Source organism: Pleurodeles waltl, chromosome 2_1 (genome assembly GCF_031143425.1).
Source record: "Pleurodeles waltl isolate 20211129_DDA chromosome 2_1, aPleWal1.hap1.20221129, whole genome shotgun sequence".
Classification (NCBI taxonomy): Eukaryota; Metazoa; Chordata; class Amphibia; order Caudata; family Salamandridae; genus Pleurodeles; species Pleurodeles waltl.
Genome location: NC_090438.1, coordinates 209,727,971 through 209,746,537, shown reverse-complemented (window position 1 = coordinate 209,746,537; position 18,567 = coordinate 209,727,971).

The following is an 18,567-nucleotide window of genomic DNA, read 5'->3' as shown; positions in this document are numbered from 1 at the left end:
GGATATACCACCAGCCGTATTACGAGTTCCATAGGATATAATGGACTCGTAATACGGCTGGTGGTATATCCGTCACTTTTGGGACGGATTAACACCTTCCTCCAAAGTTGTAATCAGGCCCAATATATTGAATATGATCTCAAATCTTAAACACAGATCGACTACTTAGAGTAAGCTAACAAATTCTGATGACTTTCCAGACATACAGAGTAATGTATACAGATAATATAAACAGCATTCTTATATAACTTCAGATTAACTCAACAAAGAATTGTAATAGTGTTTATAAACAATTATGAGAAGCGCTGATTACAGTTTATCAGTTTTAGATGTTGGAAGACAAATGTAAATATAAAAGAAGGAAAAATAAAAACGTAGAAACAAAGTGAGGAGATTATTGGCACTTCATTGCTGGGCTAAAAAGATACATATAATAATAAATAAGATTATAAATCTTAACAGTAATAAGGCAGACTTGCAAGTGGCTATAATTTATCACAGATTTTGGACCAAATCAATTACTGTGAAGGATGAGGAATAAGAAGGAAAGCTTGATTTCAAGAACTGTAAGAACATTGATAATCCATACCAAAAATAATAGAACAGAAGATAACATTGCATGCGGTTCGGGTAGCTATTATAGACAAAGCACATCATAAAACTCCTTGTCAGTATGGATTTATAAATACGTAATACAAAGTAAATATAGAAAATCATTTAGCAATACCTTTAAGGCATTTAAGCATATTAAAGAAGTCAGAGAAGACACCAGATCACTTGAGCTCAGGTCCTGTCAACATTGTTTTAAAATCCAGGAAAGAGATGTTAACTATGATCTATACCAACCTATTTCATTACTTAGCAGAGACTCACTCTAACATATATGCAGCTGCCCAATTTTACTGGAAGGATTTCAATAGGGCTACTATTGGGAATATGGGTACAAATGCAGGTATTTATGAAGTTAGTCACCTGCAGTTTATTGATAACCTCTCAATGCAATTAGAGGTCACCGAATTATATCCACCCCCCCTTTAAATATGAAGAACTTTTTTTGCATAAAAAATGGAAGACTCTTCATGTAATGTAAATATGATGAAAGAAACCATTAAATTGCAACTAAAATCTACCTCAGTATTATCCGCTATTATCTCCCTCATATATTTCCTCAAAGTAATCCTCAATTGTATTTGCAAACCATGCACATCATTCATTTCTTGCCTTTTGAAGTTACAGGAAGGCTGTGCAGTCTCTGTACAGTGTGAGAACAGAATTGGTTTTGTCAAGAAGTCAAAGGTTAGCTCAGTAAGCATCATTATGTTCATGAGTAAAAGGTGGATAGTGACAGAGGATATATCTTTTCGGAGGGAGGAGGGAGATCAGTTGCTCATAAAAGTTATACTTTATTTCTGTTACATTTCCTTAAATCAAAACATTTTTTTAGATATCTGTTCTGCATTAATCATGTACTCATGTTTTACCCAAAGCAACCAATCTTGGATGCCATACTGAAAAAGGTTGGGTGACATTAATCAACATGGCAAATGTAGTCTCACAACATGTCCATAACATGGACAGGAATTAAACTGTGGCAGTCATTTCAAGTGTATATAGAGATGACAGTAAGAAATACAAATGTGTCTTGCTCATTTGGCTTGCCCTTCATCTCACTCAACTCTATGAATTCAAGACTTTCATGTAACTCATTGCTGTATGTGCTCAAGGTCCTGTTAGGCAGCTGAAGCAAAATATTCAAGTCAGCATTAACAAACTGTTTACATAAGGATTAGAGACTTACATTTTTGTTTGCTTGTTTTTCATTACAAACTCATTCTACTTATCTGGTTCGGATGATAAGATATTGTGAAGCAACACTGTCCTAGGTCATGCCCATAGCCATGAACTTTGTCAAATGTGTCATCTTAGTGCTCTTGGGAACGTTTCCTGAATGGAGATTCCACGCTCTAAATAGCTTAAGACCCAGTACAATATTCTCTGTTATGTATGAGTATTTGATTAAGTATACACATTTAGTAATAGTATTGATTTCACATATTGTTAATTTTCAGATTGTTAAAGGCACACTTTAACATAGTGAAAACTAACTGAAGAATACAGGTAATTAAAAGGTATAACTGTGACCATTAATTAGTGAGAATAATTGCTACAGTTTTACCTTTGATGCTAAATGTTAGACCTGGCATCCTTGATGTGGTTTTGCCTAACTTTTTGCCCTCTGACCACCTGTTTTCTGACTTCATTTTTGCTGGCTTTTAGGATTCTGAGCACTGTACCACTGCTTACCAGTGCTAAAGTGCAGATGCTCTATGCTCTAAAACATGGTAACATTGGCTTAACCACAATTGCCTTCTTTAATTTACTTGTAATTCCCTAGTAAAGTGCACATATGAACCCAGGGCCTGTAAATTAAATGCTACTAGTGGGCCTGTAGCAATGATTATGTCATCCACTACAGTAGCCTTTCAAACATGTCCCAAGCCTGCTACTGCAGAGCCTGTGTGCCGTTTTAAACTGCCACTTTGACCTGACAAGTGCACCCACTTGCCAGGTCCAAACCTTCCTGTTTATTACATCTAAGCCACTTCTAAGGTAGGCCCTGGTTATCCCCAAGGACAGGGTGCAGTGTACATAAGGAGTTGAACATGTACTTTTTTAAGTTTAACATGTCCTGGTAGTGAAAAACTAATTAATTCGTTTTTCACTGCTGCAAGGCCTATCTCTTCCATAGGTTAGCATTGGGGATGCTTTGAAGCATCCTTTAAATATAACTTTTTATTGGGGAAATATAGAAATATATAGGGGGTCATTCTGACCCTGGCGGTAAAAACCGCCAGGGCCAACGACCACGGGAGCACCGCCAACAGGCTGGCGGTGCTCCCATGGGCATTCTGACCGCGGCGGTACAGCCGCGGTCAGAAACGGAAAACCGGCGGTGCACCGCCGGTTTCCCGCCGCCCTGGGGAATTCTCCATGGCGGCGCAGCTTCCTGCGCCGCCATGGGGATTCCGAGCCCCATACCGCCATCCTGTTCCTGGCGGTTTTGGCCGCCAGGAAGAGGATGGCGGTATGGGGTGTCGGGGGCCCCTGGGGGACGCTGCAGTGCCCATGCCAATGGCATGGGCACTGCAGGGGCCCCGTAACAGGGCCCCACAAAGATTTTCAGTTTCTGCCATGCAGACACTGAAAATCGCGACGGGTGCAGCTGCACCCGTCGCACCCCTTCCACTCCGCCGGCTCCATTCGGAGCCGGCATCCTCATGGAAGGGTGTTTCCCGCTGGGCTGGCGGGCGGCCTTCTGGCGGTCGCCGGCCAGCCCAGCGGGAAACTCAGAATAACCGCTGCGGTCTTTTGACCGCGCAGCGGTATTCTGCCGGCGGGACTTTGGCGGGCGGCCTCCGCCGCCCGCCAAGGTCAGAATGAGGGCCATAGTTTGGAGTCTCTGGACTCATAATTTAAAAACACAATTTATGGTGAAGTTGGATTCCAAATTGTAAGTATAAAAATACCACTTTTAAAAAGTTGGCACTTTTTTACTTTAAGCATTCTGTGCATCTGTCTATCTCTGAATACACATCTGGGGTAGATGACAGATGGGTGCTGTGCATTCCCTCCAGACTGTCACATATAAAGGTAGCTTTGGTTTGACACTGGCATCCTGATGGACCATCACCTGGCTGATGGAACTTCCTGGGTTAGAGATGGGAGGAGCTGACATGCCTGAGTAGGGTTGTGCCTCTCCCCACACAAAGGGCTGCATAACCCCCTGTAGAGTGTCTGGAGCCAGGGAAGGAAGGGCAGGGACCTTATGCTCATCAAAGGCCTGTTTGAAGTTTCCTCCACTTCAAAGGAACATTTGGTAATAAGTACTGGAATTCAAATCCCACAAAATTGTAAATCTACTGGAACCAAAGACATTCTGCCAAGAAGAAGGACTTTTGTGTTGCTAGGAGGAATTGCTACTCTGCAACTGCATTGCTGTTTTGGCCCACTGCTTGCTGTGTTCTGTGCTGTAGGAGGGGCTACCAGTTTGCTATTTTCTGTGCTGGGTTGGCCTGCTGCCTGTTGCTTCTAACTTGGAGTGAGGAAGGACTGATCCTGTTATCTACATCCTTGCACCAATGATTTTCCATGGGCTTGTTGGCTTGCCCCCTGTTCACAGAAGTCTGGGGGCTATAAAAGACTTCTCTTGCACAACTACTGCTCTTAGACTCAAATAATCCTGAGTCCAATCCTCCTGGATTTGCCAGATACCAGCCTTGGGCATCTTTTGGTGTGCCTGTGGATGTTTTGCAAAGACTCGCACTGTGTACTGGCTGAAAACTCATCATGCCTGCATTGCCGATCGCAGACTGGCATGGGTGCCTGTTTTACCTGAAACCACACTGCAGAAAGCAGTTCAGCATGGCCCAGCACACCTGGTGTCCATCAGAAATGGGCGGATAATCACTACACTGCTCCAATCCCCACGTGGAGCTCGACCAAGGGAGATCACTGCATCTGCCCTCGCTGCCTCTAAACAGCCATATCGGATTCCAGCGCGGCTCGCCACTACATTGCAGACGACCACGGAAAGGTACTGTGCACACCAACTTGCGCTCAAGTGGGCTGCCCAAAACCAGAGTGGTTAAACCAAAATCAGCTTGGTGCATTGTTATCGTAATACTTTGGGGAGTACTGTTTTCACACTTTGACACTGGGGAAATCCTTGATGCCTTCCCCAACATTGCTGAAAGGACTTGATTGGCGCTAGTGTGTTCTTAGCACTGTGATTTCATACCTTTTCTTACGTTTTCATAACTTGGGATGAGTTTATTGGATTCTTGTCATTTTAGTCGCATTTGTCTAAGATAAAGGCTCTACATTTTTCTAAACTGGTGTGGAGTCTTTTTGTGTTACAGTAATCAAGTGTTGTACAAATGCCATACACATTGCCTCCTACATTAAGCCTGACTGGTCTGTGCCAAGCTACCAAAGGGTGAGCGCAGGGTAATTTAGAGTGTGTATCTGACTTACCCTCACCAGAATTGTGATCCTTACTTGGATAGGGTGCACACCTCTTCCAACTAGAGACCCAGGGGCTTATTCACAAGCAGCTTGCACCGCAATGCATCACTTTTTGTGAGGCACCGGCAGTGCAGGCTGCAGACCCATATCTACAAGGCCACGCAAAGCCATTGTGCATGGCTTTTCATGGCCTTGTAGATATGGAGTAGGACCTCGCAGCGCAAGTTGCTGCATTCTCTTACTTTGCATCAGAGGCGTTCCATGGATGTTGCAATGGGTGTTCGCATGCAACACCCTTGGATTATGATGCATTCCCAGATTTACAAGCGTATGTAAACCTGGGAATGTGTCACAAGCCTACGCTGCTTCAGGGGTGGCGTAAAAGTGGCACGACGGGGAGAAATATCTTCATTTCCCCCTTTTTTTACTATGTGTGCTGTATTTTGTAGCACACATAGAAAGAGGAAAATGTCTCTCATGATTATTTTTGTGCAGGATGGTGTCCCTTCCTGCACAAAAACAATCATCGCCGAAATGCTGGCATTCTTGCACCATGGTGCAAGGGTGCCTGCTTTGGCGCATGGCAGCAATTTGTGCACCAGCACAGGGAAAAAGGACAGGAATGCGATGTATCTTGTAGATATGGTGCATTCCTGCCCTTTTGTTTTGACACCTGACAGAGTAGTAAGAAGGCTGAGGCACAGCCCTGCGCCAAAACGTTGTAAATAAGGTCCCCTGTTCTGACACTAAATATCATAATTTATGTTTTAGGATTAAAGTCAGTAACCTCTAAATCACAGATTAATCCTCAATTGTTCCAAGCAAGAGACCGTTCTCACAGGTGGTGTTTTGCTTCCCAAGTGAACACCCAGTTTCTCAGGTGTTCATAATTTTGAAAGTCCAAAGGGTGGGATGGACGAGACAGAGAAAGGTCTGTATCCTGACATTTCTGTGGATTTGGAGAGCCATGACAGGTTTTCTCTAATCTACCGGGTTAGAAAGCAATGAATAATGGTGTTTCTCACCTCTTATTAGAAATCTCAGGCTGCTATGGTTTTGTGGGTGTTAGCACTATCACTAATGGGAAACAAAATAATTCAGAAATTGCACCTATGAAACACTATCCTCACGCTACCCCATTCTCAGAAACCCCTTCTTCCTATTCTTATAATTGAAATTCTCATCTCTTCTCTGAATAAAGTGCACAAAGGGAAATTCCTCTCTCTCTGGCCAGCATATACCAGCACTTCACTCCGGAAGACTCAACCTTGTTTGGCTAGTTATTAATAGATGTGCCTTATCAAAATGGGGATCTCCTTGTCCACCAGGGGCAAGTTTGGCTTACAAACCCACCATATCAAACCACTTGTCCTACAGTCCCATGACTGTGTAACATTCTTAACCATATTGCAGGTCTAGTGCTAGTTCCTGTGAGAAAACCTTTGAAATAATACATTGTCAGTAACAGTTGCATTGCTGAACTAGGTCAAATTACATTTTGTGAATTTGCTGCAAAGAGCCTAATGCAATTTCCCACACTTAGGGGCCTATTCACTAAGGTAAATCTACACATTTAGACTTACTACAAGTACATTTTGTCATGCACTTCTGAGTACCTTCACTACTTTTTGCTATTCACTATTTCCTAGTGTAAAGCTACTGAAAAGTGTAGGCTTACATGTGTCCTCCACCTGAAATATGGAGTGGAGTCAGTAACAAAGTAAAATCCGACCATAAAGTTACTTCTAGTAGTGACTTTATGGCCATATTTGACGTTCTGTACACTTGGCGGAGACCTCCACAATCAGGGCAGAGCTCTCCTATGGTAAAGGGAAAAGTTTAAAAGTGTATTAAACTTTTCTAAAAAAAAAAATAGAAAAAAACATTTGGATGTAAAATAATAATTAGTTTATATATTTATTTGAAATGTAGGACAATATAAGTTTTACAGAATTAATAACTTAATTTAAATTAAAAATGAATTATTTTGAATATTAGGAAAGAGGACAGATTCTGATGTTTAAATTTCTGTAAATACGACGCATCCCTACACTTTCAAAGTGATGTAGCACGGTGCAGCAAGCTGGCTTGCAGGGTCACACTGCGTAATTTCTTCATAAACAAGGCCCACAACGTTTATACTACTCTACAACATTTTACCTTAAATGAATCTACAATTGGGCCACATGTTGCTCCATTATAAAAGAACACACCATGCTACACAGTGTTATTACATAAAATGTTTCCGTTCATTTGGGTTTACATGTCTATTAAAAGCAATACTAAGTACCAGACAGAATACATGTGATCTGAACATGTATTGAGTTAATGCACCTTATGATTTCAGAGCAATTGCTCCTGTGTCATTGCTGTCACCTTTCCTAGTTGTGCAGAATCAATTGTTCCAACATTTTTCAGACATGTAGGAATCCTGTTGAAGTCTTATTTGACACACTTTAGTTGATCAGGGGCGTAACACAGGCGCAGAGGGGGACCTAACCATCCAGGGGCCATTAACCCTTCAAAAGGACCTCACTATTTAGCCAAATGCCAATGAATATCCCTAGGATACAGGAGAACTGGGGGCCCGCATCACAATCTTCTCTCATAAAGGAGAATAACTGCACTGACAAAGCAAGTGCAGCACATGAATAATAGTACTGGCATAGAGAAGGAACTACGACATCTGTCAAAAAAGACAATTGGCATGGAAGACAGAAATTGAAGGAACAGCACTTGTTTATCCATTTATCCGATGCAATGGAAGACTTGAATTCCACTGACATGTCAGCATTTCTGTCATCCTTTCTGCCAGAGTTGATTAAACAGCCCTTTGACCGTCCACCTGAGTTCCAGGGGGCTTATAGAAACTTACAAAGTTCCAAGACTCAAGGCCCTATCGTAGCATGCTTCCTCCATCACCACAAATCTCACAAAGTGATCAAAGGTGCACCAGGTGTCTCATCATTATACTGCAAAAAATATTCATGGTTGTAAACTTCTCAGAAGATACCAACATTAGACGGAAGAAATGACTGGCTACACACATGGTTCTCCACAAGGGGGATATCTGATAAGGTCTATTGCTACTGGCAAAATGGTCCTAAATATTGACGGAAAGATAAATGGTGTTCTCTGTGATAGATACCTTAGCCTCATACTTCTAGCTCCTTTTCTTCTCATCCTGACACTGTCCTGTTACTCACCTTCGAATGATCAATCTACTTTGATTATTCTGTGGCTTAGCACTAATCTATCCTTGCTCTTCTGGTACAAAATGTGGGTCATGTCACAGGCAATATCCCAGAAAAGTGAAGGTGATGCCTAACATCCGTGTATCTTGAGGCTGCATTGGACAATGCTTGGGCTGGATTGTCTCATTCCTGACTGAGTCCTGCTGAGGATACTCATTGTACTCATGGTGATTAGTGTTGCATAAACACCACTGCCTGGTTATGTAACTTTCATTGTACTCTGGCATGACTGCTGAATCTCCAATCCAATTAATGACATGTGAGGTGGCTGACAATTAGTGCCTTAGATTGCCTGATTAAAGTTTAAAAGATTTGTAACCAGTATACTTTTTAATAACCACTACATCTGGTTGAGCTCATTACATTAGACATCACTGATATGATTGAAGGCAAGATGGAAACCGTCACTTTGTTATTCCTCAAAGTGAGTGGTATGACACACTAAAGGAAACAGAAAAAAGTGTTATTCTAATTAGCTACAAAGCGCCCTGTGCTAATACAAGAAACACCTCTCAGCAACTGAGTTGGAGAAACTGAAATAGAATAGAATTCGCATGGAAACTGGATCCACAAAGACTGGATTATCACCTGCATCCAGATCATAGATATAATAGAGCCAATGAAAGACGGAGGTCATAGAGCAATACTGCGTGACACTCATGGTCATGGCCTAGTAAACCCCTGATGTTTGTTACATATGAGAGACAGGGAATCCACCTTTATTGACTTGCTTCTAAGGTATAAAGAGGTTTCTTTCTCATATTCCATTCAACGAGACTCCTATCTAACTGTTCCATACTGAAAGGTGGAATTTATGATCAATCAACTCTTCCAGCAGCCTTAGACATGGGACACATTTTTCCTGTTGCAACGAGGTGGAGAATGAAGGTCCCTCAGTACTGACTCCCAAAAGACAAAGCATCCTTATGAAAGTACCTAAATATGTACATAGACGTAAACAGGCACTAGGTCTAATCTCTACAGACACTCTGGGCTATGGGAAACATGACTATATGAGACAATATGATAATAGACAAGGCTGTAAATAAGACTCAAATTCGTAATGATCAAAACAATCTTGAAAGGGACATAAAGTCTGATAGTTTAACAGAATGTCCTGCCGTCCCTGGTGGTGCTTCAAAAGCTGGAACACAAGAAATAGAATCAAAATGTCTTGTTTACATCCAAAGCTGAATACACCATAGGATGCCTGCAATAGTGCCACTACCAGCAGGCAGCCGTGGCCCGGACCTTGGGGCTGAGGGCCCACGCCCCCCACCTTTTACCCTTCAAGAAGAGTGTCTGTCAGTTTGACCAAAGGTCAGCCTGACAGACACTCTTCATTTTCAGGTCAGGCAGCCAGGAACTAGACACACGCTATTTGTGCAGGCTCTCAGCTGCCTGAGCTCAACTTTGCTGGGCTGAAAATGTCACAGCCCTGTGGGTGTGACCTCTTCAGACTAGCAAAGGTGCCTTGAGACCCTCCTCCTCATGATGAGGGGGAGCATCACCGATTGCTTCGAACTTGGGTGCTTCCGTTTTAAGACCTGAAGTGCCCACGGCCATGTCAATCAATGACACCATGTCACAGAGTGGGGTGGGGTCAGCAGTCTCACTGACCCCCTCACACTCTGCAACGAGTTGGGGCTGTTGCCTTCCCTCATTGGCTGACACTAGGTTAGCCAGTGAGGGAAGGCAGTAGTCCCAATCCCCCCAGGACCTCTGAGGCAGAGCTGTAGGTAAGTGTGTGTGTGTTTTTATTAAATAAATGTTTGGTGCGTGCGTGAGTGTATGTTTGAAAATTTGATGATTGTTGTGAATGGATGTGTGTGTGTGTGTGTGTGTGAATGAGTGAGTATGAGCTTGTATGTGTGCCTGTGTGTCCCGCCCAACCCCCTCCCTCCTAAAATTACTGGCTGCCACTGCTAGCAGGGTGAGAAGGTGGGTTCGCTTCTGGCCAGTCAGCTCAAAAAACAAGAAAAGCAAATTGCATTACCTGCTTTATACAAAAACTCAAACACCCTTGTTACACACCTGAGGAAATAGTGGGGACCTGTGTCAGTTTTTGCCAACACTTCTACACCACTATCCGCCCTGACTCCTCAAAAGCAGAATAGGTATTTTTTTTTAAACTTTCTTCCCCTACTCTATTTGATGTTAGCAAGCCCCTGGTACACATGGAAATTACAATTGATGGGATAAAGGCAGTGACATCTGATTTGCCCTGTAGTAAAGCAAAAGGGCGCAATACTCTTCCAGGAGTATTTCCAAAGATTAATACATTATGACGGTCATTTTGAGTTTGGCGGGCAGAAAAGCCACCAAACAAACTCCCACAGTCAGGTTGCCGCTAGTGTGGCCGCCTTCCCCTGGGCCCCATTACAAGTTCCCTGCTGGCCCAGCAGGAAACAGCCCACAACATTCACCCCGGCTCATAATGGAGTCGGTGGCAATGTTGGGGGGCGTAGGGTGCAACAGGGCTGTCAATGGACCGTGACAAGGGCTGTCCATGGGCCCCCTGCACTCCATCTCTGCCAGCTTTTACATGGAGGTGCAACCACCATGCAAAAGCTAGCAGAGAGGGGTTTGCATGCAGCACCACCCAGCGGATTACGACAGCCAGTCTCTCCAGTGAAGGGAAAAGAGCGGTACTGGCAGTCTGACATGGTCATATTGTGGCAGTCTGACCACCACCGATGCCCTGTCAGTCTGTAGATCGCCAGGGTCATAATGATGGCCTATATGTCCTCAATGATGTCATTTGAGATGTCATCAGTGATGTCATAAATCAGGCAATAGAACATGTCATGAATGATGTAATATTTGAGGTCATAAGCAGTGCATGGAAGGGAACAGTTATAGTTAGCTCTGCTAAAGATAACTTGTGAATTTCTGTGTTTTTTTTAGTCTAAAACATTATGGTGTCAGTGACATAGTCACCTAACTATAACATCACTTTAACCTTTTTTTTCAGTGAATTTCTATTTTTTTAAATCTAAATAAATATTTTAATCAAATGTAAAGTCAACCACCTGTCGCGCATGGCCAAAGAGGGGTCCACACAGCCTGGTCTGCTGACACGCCCTGCAGCAAACCTCCACAGGCAGCCAACCCCATGCTACTCCAATACTCATATTAAGAAGTGGGGGGCTTGCAGCCCTCCCTAAGTCTTCTAGGGCCCCGAGGACCCCTTTCCCCAGACAAACATCTAATGTAAGGGGGCATGCAGCTCCTGTCCCTCATCCTTGATAGGCCCCATGGTCCCCACGCCCTGGGTGAAATACAATTTAACAAAAAAGGTAGGGGAGCTGCACAGCCCTCTTTCTGAGATTTGCTTGACCCCAGGGGCCAAAATCTAAGGGGAGTGGGGCATGCATCTCCCATCCTTAAGCCTTAACAGGCCACAGGGGCCCTATCCCTGGGGCCAAATATAAGATAATAGGGAAGGGTAGAGGGGTTACACAGCCCCCCTCCGTGAGCCCTATTAGGTCCCGGGGATCCCATTCCCCAGGGATAAATCCATTACAAAAAAGGAAAGGGAGAGCATGGTCCCCTTCCCTGAGCCTTCTTTGACCCTGAGGACAAAGAGACCCCATCCCCCAGAGCCAAATACAGTAAAAAAAGAGGGCCACATCTCCCACCTCCCTAAGCCTTCTTGGTCCTCAGGAACCCCATCCCCAGGGCCAAAATCTAAGTGGAAGGGGGCCGTGTGGCTCCACTCCCGGCCTTATTAGGCCCTCTGGACCCATCCCCCCCCAGGGACCCCATCTCCAGGACCATATTTTAATTAAAAGGGGAGGTGGGCCCGGGCCACCCACCAACTGATACAAGTGACCTCAGCTTGCTCCCCGCATGGTGCGGGGGTTGGCACTGCTCCCGCCCAGAGGGAACAGCTATTTATGTCACTCCTTCTGGGCTGGTGCAATATGGGATCATGTTTCCCACCGGAAGGGAGCAGGCTTAGGGTTTCTCCCATTTAGCGGGAGATTTAAAAATGCAAACATGTTTAGGAAAATACTCTGTCCTTGGGGTGGGCTCCCCAGGACACAGTAAGTGAGTCAGCCGGTGGGGGTTGGGGGGCTCCTCAGGGTCATTAAAGGCTCAGGGAGGGTGGCTATTTTATTCCACTGAAAAACAAAACACACAGAAGGAGAGCTACTAGGGTTCTGGCTCAGACACTAAAACCACTGATGTTGTGCCAGTTACGTTTGGTGCATCACTGATGACACCACTGCTTGTTTTTACAAAGTGTTTTGTTATACATACCATACATTATATTTATCTGTTCTAGTTATGAAGTCGTTGATATAAATTGTATTAAACTGGTTCAGGCTAGTGTGAGAAACTTTTCAAAATAGAAAAACTAAAAAAAAATTCACTTAAGTTACTTCCGGTAAAGTTTCTTGAAGACTCATCAAATGGCGCAAAAGTTAATAATATTAGCAGGGGGGTCGTGGTCAACATGGCGGCCGGAGCGGACTTGTGATCCGAGCTCTGCTCGCGGCTCACCATTGATTAGCGGAATACTGGCATCCCTGCAGCCGTCCGGACACCAGATTCGGCTGCGCGGAGATACCGAGAGTCTCCGGCGTCAGCCGCACCCTGCTCGAGGCTCGGGACGACCTGGGCGGGCAGCACCGCGTCGTGCCCCGCTCGAGGCCGGAAGGGAAAGGCCTTCCCCCTCTGGCTGAGCTCACCGACGAGGGCGACGACGGGCCCTGGGGCGGCCGCACTGGACCGCGGCGAAGAGGTGGGGCGGGGCGGCAATCCCTAAAAAACAGGCACGGCCCCCCCCCCTCGGGATTCGCGAGGCACTGGTGGTGACCCTCGCGCGCGGTAGCTGCAGGGGCGTGCGCGAGGCGTGGCAGCTGATTTCTCAAGCTGCAAGCAAAGCACCGAAGTGGGGAGATGAGAGGAGATCCCCTCGGCACTTCCCTTCACCTGTGTGAACGGTCCCCACAGGATAAGAAGGAAGGAAAAAAAAAAAAAGAGAGAGAAAAAAAAAGTGCCGGAAAGAAAAGGGGAAGGAAGAAAAAGCAAGGAAAGAAAGGAGAGAAGGAAAGGAAAGAGGATACAAAGCAGAAAAGAAGAAGAAAAGGGGTGAAGGAGAGAAAGGAAGGGCAAAAGTAAGAAGAAAGAGAGAAGGGAGAAGGGAAGGGAAAACAAAAGAGGAGGAGAAAATGGAGAAAAAGGACAGAACAGTGAAGCCCTGAGGACCCCAACACCAAAGCAAGACGAATATAACAACTTCCCTGGAAATTGTTGGCCACTCACGCATACACAGCCACCCAGGCTCTCCCCAAATGCTCAACAGCACCACAGTCCAACACATAAAGGACTTCATCAGAGCAGTGGACGTGTACGAGAAAGGAGGGGAAAGGAAGAAAAAGAGGAAAAGAGAAACAGGACGAAGTGGTAAAAAGGCGGGGTGTGGGCCCCTGAAGAGAACTCTGTGGCTCGCAATGACAATCAAATGAAACACAATACACAGCAAGACATGGACAACTGACGCTTTACCCAATAAACAACGCAACCGCGGCGAGAGCAATCATGGGCAAAACGAAAACACCGAAGGCACACGCAAATGCAGAGGCCGGGAACCCCCTCCTCGAAGGAGAAACAGGATCCCAAACTGACGCTCTGCAAAAGATGTCTGAAACCCTGGCCATGGAATTTCCAAATGCTGAACATTATTTGGAACAATGGCTCAGAGACACGGTGCTACTTCAGGCCACACCACAGACACTGGTAATAGAAAGAGCACATAGGGTCCTGGGAGGACCACCTCGGCCAGGTGCCCCACCCCGCCCACTGATAGCAAGGTTCCTAAACTTTTGAGATCTGGACCAAGTGTTGCAAAGCTTCCGAAATAAAGCCTGTCCGCATGGAGAACGCCGAGATAACAGCATACCCTGACTACACGATGGAAGTCTAGCGCAAGCGTGCCACTTACATCAGAGTGAAACAGATACTCCGAGACAAGAACATTGCTTACTCTCTCCTGTTCCCGGCTCGACTGAGAGTGATAGATGGCGACAGGACTCTTTTCTTTCCATCCGCAGTAGATGCGTGGACATGGCTACATGCTAAGGGGCTAGTAGACCCAGTGACGGAACCCGATGGACACGGTGAATGGCTGGAACAACGCCCCAGGCGAAAGAAGAAAATCAACACCAGGAATAAAACCCGACCATCAAAGTCTCAGGCCGCAGATGCGCAGGCACAGGTCCTCAAAGTGGCAACCATATTCGCAATGGTGCAAACATTGACCAGAACGAAGCCAGGGACACATACTCAAATTCTTTGCGTGACTGCCCAAGCCCCCCTCGTCGTGACTTATGTTTGGCCCCGCTCTGACTCCACGCGCAGCTGACGAAATATGAAACCGAGCAGGCAAACTAGGAAATGCTAGGGCACTACATCTACAGAGACACAACAGAATAACACAAGACATAAACGATCCAGGGCAGCCCGGGACTAATATAAATAAACAAACACACAGGACAGGCTACACCCTCCCGGAAGAGAGGATAGCAGATGACCACTCGGATTGACAAGCAAGAATAGACTGGCCTCAGCCGATTAGCTCTAGCCAAGACTTACCTGCCACTGGAAAAGGGAGGGATGGGTGCACCCCAGTTCGAATTATACTACACAGCGGCACAAATACACTGGGTTATGGCTGGTTATGCAACCCAAATGGCTCGGAGGGGCAAATGGTAAACACCTTGCTGGTACAATCGGACATGATAAACTGGCTCATTGGCCGAGACAAACCAGCACATAACAGCAATATCTTGCTGGAAGTGGCGGACTGGATTTGGCGTCGATACGTGGCGACGACAGGGCGTACACCACCATACTCACCCAGAATCCCATTACTAGCTACCCCAAGTCTAAACAACATAACACGACAATTTAAACTAGCAACTTGGGTCGCTAAAGGTATTAACGCAATTGGTGATATATTCGAAGAGGGACACTTCCTATCATATGAAGCACTAACGGACAGGTTCAACCTAGGTAAGGGCGAATTCCTCACACACAGGGCACTACAACAAGTGGTGCGCAATACATGGGGAAATGGCACCAATGAACCTAATACTTCACCAGTACTTCATTCCATACTGATAGGGGCAGGCACACAAACAGCTATATCCTGGATATACCGAACGCTACAGAATCCCCCAGAAGAGGCCCAAACACAAGCAAAAAAATAGATGGGAGATGGCTCTACTCGCACCTTTACCCACAAAAAATGGAACACAGCACTGGCAAACACAAAAGAGGTATCGCGCAATGCCCGTTTTCGATACACGCAATTCAATTATTTACACCAGATCTACCTCACTCCAGCCAGAATAAAACATATGTTCCCACAGTCTAACCTGGAATGTCCGAGATGCGGGACGCCAGAAGCAGATTTTTTACATATGACGTGGAGTTGCCCACCAGTACATCGCATATGGCAGGATGCAACAACACAAACAGCCGCCTGGTCGAGATTACCCTTACTCCCTTCCCCAGAGTGCTGCCTGCTAGGGATGCGCACGCGAAGGGGGGGAGACAAACAAAAACACAGATGCGCTGACCTCGCGTTCATCTTACTCAAATGCTTAATTGCCATACAGTGGAAATCACCCTGCGCACCAAACATACACTGTTGGACACAGGAGATGCTACACTGGACTAAAGCAGAAACACAAGTGCTACATACACAATGCGCGACAGCGGGGTGGAAGTCAAAGGGGCAGAGATATTGGACTCTATCATAGAGCACCTGGAACAATAAGACAATACCCGGCCCCCCTGAACTAGAGCTATGGCTACTCCGGGAGTAGATACACCCTTGCGCCATTCCTCTGTGTCGCTAAGATAGCATGGAAATAGATAACTCATCTCTTCAACTGACCCTGGGCCGCACGCCTCCCCCAATACCAGCCCCCCCCCCTCGATACGTTCCACCCTCCCTCTGGGTTATTTCTCCCCACATCATTGGACACAGACCGAAACCATATATGAGCAAATCAACCTATATATGGCGTCTTTTGTTGTTGTTAACCTTTTTCTCCTTTGTTTTATCTTTTAATTGGATAGAGACTGAGCGATCTGTTGATACATCATGTAAACTGTAGAGACACACCAAATGTAAGATAAATCGATGTAACAATGTGGTGACATGCTCAGCTAAATGTAAACAATGATAAAAATTAATAAACAGATTTAAAAATATATATATATATATTATTAGCAAATTAGCAAACCAAAAAACACCTTGTCTATGGAAAAGCAGTCCCAACTATAACAACTCAGTGGTGTCCGCCACTGGGATGTACATTGTGTACATATATATACTGTATATATATATATATATATATATATATATATATATAGAGAGAGAGAGAGAGAGAGAGAGAGAGAGAGAGAGAGAAAGCTTCATGATACGGTAAGTATGTGGAGTATGATTTATTTGCATAATCCACTGTAAGGTGATTTGGTTTCCACATATTCACACACATGTTCCACAGTTCAAAAAAGCGATGAATGGATCAGTATTATGAAAACTATTTACTTTTTTCCATACATTCTCATTCGTTTTCTATAGTATGACTAGCAATGAATCTATCAGGTGTGATGAAAATGATTGGCTCTTTACGAAGGCATGTGTTAAGCTCCAAAGATTCACTTGTGTGATATTCAATAGTTTATTTTAGACAAACCCATGCCTTAGGTTGCCCACTAGGGCCCACTTTTTCTTCATGATATAATACACATGTGGAGCTTGATTTACTTGCATAATGCACTTTAATGGGATATGGCTTCCTTACATTTTTCACAGTATGAAAAGTGATACAATTCTTAGGTACAATGCAATTTATTGACTTTTTACCTCCAAACACCATATACATTTTCCATGGTATAAAAAGTGATGAATTTATCTGGTAAAATGAAAATTAAAATGATTAACTTACTATGAAGGCGTGAGTTAACTACAAAGATTTAGTTGTGTGAGCTATAATCACTTATTTTACATGTACGCATGTAGGTATGTCAACAATATTTCATCAGTGATATAACTGTTATTATGTAATTGTGCTATTTTGTTTGCACCCTTCGAAGAACAAAGTATTTTTTCTGTGTGTATTGTAAGTGTAAGTGAGTCTTGCGTAAATACGCTGTTTCCAGGGGAGGTCCCCATTGAACATGGCTGGGGAAAGAGCCAAAAAGCGTTACTGGCAGTGGCAATTTCGTGCTAATAAAGAATCTGCAAATATTTTGGACTCTGCTGTTGTGCTGCATCTGGTGCAAGGTGAAAATACCAGGTTTGGGAGGATATTTATATATATATATATATATATATATATATATATATATATATATATGTATATATATACATATATAGATAGATAGATAGATAGATAGATAGATAGATATACACACACACACTGAAAAACATAGGTTAAAGTAACGTTACAGTTAGGTGAATTTGTCAGTGACAACATTAGTGTTTTGGACTAAAAAAACACAGAAATTCACCATTATAGTTAGCAGAGCTAACTATAACTTGTGCCCCTGTCATGCACCGCTTATGACAACACTCATGACATGTTCTATTACATCATTTATGACATCATTGATAACATTATCCAGTGAGTATGTTACTCTGTTTTATAGTTTACATAGTGGTGGGTAACTTCCATATTACTTTTATACCTAATTCTGTACAGCCTCTGCCCAGCTAATCAGTATAGTGGTTAGAAAATGCATGTGCTCCTGATGCACCACAGGTGTGCAGAGGTATTAAACATGTTATAAATCTTTGTATTGAAAAGTAACTCTGTGTGCAGGTGACAGTTGACTTGTGTTCATTATACTCCACACACGTTTCTGGTACTGCAGAAAAAGTTTCCAGCAGAAGAAAAATTCTACTTACTACATACTAAGTATTGCAAGCATCCTTCATCTTAGCATGACAATTTCTCCTTAACATAGAAAACTGTGTGCAGTAGGTACTAACCTATGTGCATGTGCTCGTTTCACTTTAGAAGATAGGATATGTGCATTCTACATTTGCATATGTCTGTATATATCCATATCACTGCATTATGAAGGCTGCAGGTAGTATGATCTTAAGCATCTTTAGATATCAGTTACTGTAAGTGAATAGTCACACTTTGTTGCATAGAGTGTACAATGTGCTTAGTAGATACTTTTGATACTGTGTGGTGTATTTCTCATGAGAGTTTCATTGTCTGCAAACAGTGTGGTACAGAGTGCACTCTCTCCA